This window comes from Bos mutus, chromosome 26 (assembly GCF_027580195.1).
Source record: "Bos mutus isolate GX-2022 chromosome 26, NWIPB_WYAK_1.1, whole genome shotgun sequence".
Taxonomy (NCBI): domain Eukaryota; kingdom Metazoa; phylum Chordata; class Mammalia; order Artiodactyla; family Bovidae; genus Bos; species Bos mutus.
In genome coordinates this window covers 12248353-12253243 of record NC_091642.1, presented here as the reverse complement: position 1 = coordinate 12253243, position 4891 = coordinate 12248353, and positions in this window count along the sequence as shown.

Below are 4891 nucleotides of genomic sequence, written 5' to 3'. Positions count from 1 at the left end.
TGTCTTCTGTGGTTTCTGAATTTTGAAGAGTGGCAGCATCAAGATAGACTTGCACTGGCTTCAGGAAAAATAAACAGCGGATGCATTTACAAGCCTGCTCTGGGATTTGTGACACCCCTACTGGTGTGGCCCATGAGAAAATGAGTCTTGGTCATTTTTCTGTCTCAGGTTGCAGCCGGAACCTGGGAAGACCCAGGGCTATAAACCCAGGTAATGGGAATGTGCCCATCACACCTCTCTGACTGCCGCAGCTGAGTGCATCTCTGCCCACTTGGCCCCAGGCCACCTGCAGGTCTCACCAAGCAGCTGCGTGGGTTCAAAAGTACACAGAGAAACCAGTTTCCAGTATTGCCTGAGGTTGGCCCACGCCTTCCTGGAGTCCAGGTCACTGGGGCTTGGGCACGTGTTCTGTGAGTGTCTTGGGGTCATCTTGATCTGACATTTCTCTGAGTCACCAAGCCAAGCTGGGACCAGGTATATCTTCCCAGATTGGGTTCCTCGAAGTCACTGGGGTTAGGGATCAGATGCACTGTGAAGCCACTGGAGGGGAAAGGATCTTTCTGGACTAATGTATTTTAAGAGCTTGGGAAGTATCCCAGCTCCAGAATGTGGAGATACGTTTTGTCACATAAGTGGAAATTGAGAAGAAAGAGAAAGATGGGCCTGAGATCTCAGCTGTGAGGAAGCCTGCTGAATCCCTGAGCTGAATTCCTCATGACTGTATTGAGTTTAATATTGGTGCCTGACAGTGCTGCACAAAAATACACGCTGGTGTGCTTGCCACTCAGCCTGATGAGAAAGGCTGAAGTCATTCGCATGGGAGTTCGCCAACATCTTTACGCGGTGAACTCATTTGAGGAGTATAAGCTGACGGCTAACAACAACAACGATTCTAGAAACACAAGTGTGTAAATAAAAAGAAGCAAAAAGCCTTCTGGACTGTTTTTCACTAGATGAATCAGTGTAAAGAATGCGACCATCTTTTTGATGACTTGGGCATCTATGCTCAGTTCAGTCGCTCAGTTGTGTCTGATTCTATTTGACCCCATGGACTGCAGCACGCCAGGCTTCCCTGTCCATCGCCAACTCCCGGAGCTTACTCAAACTCATGTCCATCAAGTCGGTGATGCCATCCAACCATCTCACCCTCTGTCGTTCACTTCTCCCTCTCCTTCAATCTTTCCCAGCATCAGGGTCTTTTCTAATGAGTCAGTTCTTCTCATCAGGTGGCCAAAGTACTGGAGTTTCAGGACTGATGCTGAAGCTGAAACTCCAATACTTTGGCCATCTGATACGAAGAACTGACTCATTGGAAAAGACCCTGATCCTATGCTCAGTGGATCTCAACGTAAAGGGTTCTTATGTGGTCACTGAATGAGGTGGATATTTTATCGCTGAAGATCATCAGCAGGTAGCCCTTTGGTGCAGTTAGAATGTTTTCAGCCATCAAAATTAGATGGCACGTGGGTATTGGGCAGGAGTTATCCAGCCTGTGTTGGCGGTCCCTTGGCCTTGCATGGTGGTGACAGGCTGAGTGTAGGGCTGGCTGCAAGGCTCTTGTTAATGTGCCTATCTTGCCTCTGTGGGAGTCAGGGACATAAAGCAACTGTCTTGCTAGTGTCAGAGGGGTTTGGCTTATTTAATTATGCCAATGCTTTTTAAGAGAACGTTTTAGTTCAGAACAGTCTTGATTTAGAACTCCTGGGATCAAAGCCTCATGGAAAAGCTCTGGAACAGTGGGCAGTTACAGAGCCTTTTCTTTCCTGGTTTCCTCAGCTGTAAAATAGGGGGTGGTTTAGTCACTAAACCACCTGGGAATCTTCCCCACCCAGGGACTGAACCCAGGTCTCCTGCATTGCAGGTGGATAGCTTAGTCCGTAAAGAATCTGCCTGCAATGTAGGAGACCTGGGTTCGATTCCTGGGTTGGGAAGATCCCCTGGAGAAGGAAATGACAATCCACTCCAGTATTGCCTGGAAAATTCCATGGACAGAGGACCCTGGCAGGCTGCAGTCCATGGAGTCGCAAAGAGTTAGACATGACAGCGACTAAACCAGTAAGCCAACACCATCTTTACCAACTGAGCCACCAAGGAAGCCCATAAATGGGAGGTGGGGTGATTAAATCAGACAAGGGAAGCAGTGAAAGTAGTGCGTGGCACATGACAGACGTTAGCTGTAATTGACGTCCTTGTGTGACGAGTGAGGGAAAAGGAAGTGACAGGTGCCCGCAGACCTAGGAGCAGGAGAAGGATTGAACCAGGCCCCAGGAGATGTGAAAGTGCACTCCGCTCTCCTCATCTTTAGCACCAAGACAGAAAGGACTCTGTGTAAGTACCACAAAAATTTGAGAATAATCCCTCACCTCTCCCTTGGTCAGAGAGTTGGTTCTTTTTTAAAATGTATTGTGTCAAAATCCTATGAAATTATTCCTGCTTCCCAGATAAGGGACTTGGAAATTTTATTTTTCCTTTTGGCTGTGCCAGGCATCTTGTCAGATCCTAATTCCCCCTCAGTGGTGAGAGCAAGGAGCCCTGACCACTGGGAATGCCCAACTTGAAACTATTCAGTAATGGTGTCTATGCTAGGGTCACTTGCTGCCCAGTGTTTCGTTTCCAAAGGTTCCTGGAGCTCCTCTCCCCCCTTCACCTTGCATCTGCTCCCCTCCAGGCATTCCCACCTGAGTCAACACCCAGCCTGGGGGCCCACCTCTCTGTGAGACCTTCTCTGCTGGGACAGAACCCTTCTTCTCAGACTTTATTTCCCAAAACTCCCACCAGCCTTCGGCTTGTTTGCCAGGGGTCAGTTGTCGTCCAGCTGTTTTAGCATCTAGTCATTTCCTAAGCAAGACTCTTAAGTCCCCTGAGGGCAGGTCCATTGTGACACCTTATACCCACCTTGTTGTCCAGACCTGGCACGTGGGCACCCTAGCTGACCACGAGGCCCTCAAACTTCCTTGACTTAGCATTCCAAGGCTAAAGGGATGATGACTTAGGAATAAACATCTGTATTAGCTACCAGGATACATTGTAAAACACAAGGAATATAGTCAGTTTTGTTTATAGTAACTATAAGGGGAGTAAAACCTTTAAAAGTTGTGAATCATTATACTGTACACCTGTAGTAAAAGTGTCCAACTCTTTGCGACCCCATGGTGTGTGTAGTCTATCAGGCTGCTCTGTCCATGGGATTCTCCAGGCAAGAATACTGGAGTGGGTTGTTATTCCCTTCTCCAGGGGATCTTCCCAACCCAGGGATCGAACACAGGTCTCCTGCATTGGTGGGCAGATTTTTTACCATCTGAGCCACCAGGGAAGCCTTAACACCCCACTTGTATCATATTGTACAGCAGCTATACTTGAATTTTAAAACAGGAAAAAAAAATCAGTATTATTTGATGAGCAATTAGGGCCAGCTCTTCCAACAGCTTTCTCTTGTAATCCCCAAACTGTAAGTTTGGGTGTACCACTTCCCTCTCTGGGTCTTTTTCTCCCCATCTATGTGAGGTAAGCACTGACCCAGGCCCTGCTCTGTGGGCTGGATGATTCTGGCGAGTCAGCACTTCTCCGTGTTGTGGTCTCTGCGCTTCCTTTTTCTACAGCACGGAGCCTCATCCTGGGCTGTGCATTCCTGCAACACCCATGTGAGTGTGGCCGCTGCCCTGTAACATTATACCAAAGTAATCATATGCCAAGGGACAGGATCCAGGGTTGCAGTTATTTTGGGACGAGCAGAAGCCTGTGGGAAAATGCTGGAACATGTCTGAGTCACCCAGGCAAATACCTTTCTTTCCGTGTTCCAGCGTGTTTTGAACTTTGAAGCTGTGCAAAAAAAAAAAAAGCCCCGGCGAGGGCACACGCCCTGTGTGTCTTTGAGCCCTTCCTGGGCTGCGCCTGTTTCTAGGCTGTGCCACCACATCCTCTGAGCTCTGAGCAGTGTGAGGCAGGGCTGGATCAAGCCCTCGGAGGCCCTAAATGCTGTGATGCCTCCCACAGTGAAATTTAAGATAAAAACTAAGCCACCAAAGAAGAGCAAGAATGATCCGAATCTGCCAGGTTATACGTTGTTACTTTTTAAAAAATCTCTCCATCTGTGTGTGTGTATGTGTGTGTGTGTGTGTGTGTGTGTGTGTGTGTGAGGTTGGGGCGTCCCTAACTTTCCCGATACTCAAACTGCCTGCTGTCTGACACTGCCCACTGAGAACCAGTGGAGATCAGGGGAGAGTGCGGAGCCGCTCGGCAGTGCAAGGAAGGTCCAGGAGCAGAGGAGAGGGCAGTTGAGGCCAGCACGGTGCCGTCTGCTTGCTGTGAAAGGGAGGAGGGGCAGCCACAGGTCATCTGCTGGGGTCCCCACACCTGGGAGCCCAGGACAGCGGTGTGGGGGGAGAGCAGAGTTCCCGAAGCATCTGGAAGGCAGCCTAAAGGAGGTACAAGGAAGTGGGGAGGGCACTGGAAAAAGAATTCCAGGCAGAAGGGACCTTTTTCTGGAACACGCCTGTCCTTCGCTGCCCTAGCCAGCACTTGGTCCTGACTGTCCTGGGCGGCCCATGTGGAGCTGTGCTTTCTTCTCAGCCCTGTTGCTGAGGGACAAGGTCTCCCCTCATCCACAAAGAAATCCCACCACTCTGTTCAATGTTATGTGGCAGTCTGGATGGGAGGGGAGTTCGGGGGAGAATGGATACATGGATACATGTGGCTGAGTCCCTTCGCTGTACATCTGAAACTATCAGGGCATTGTTAATCAGCTATACCCCGATATAAAATTAAAAGTTAAAAAAAAAATAAGACTAAGAGAAATCCGACTACCAGCCTCTCCGTTTCTACCTTTCCATTGCACCTCTCTTCCTCTCCCACCTGTCTCCTTCCTTCTCCTGAGCCTACAAAGTACAAATGA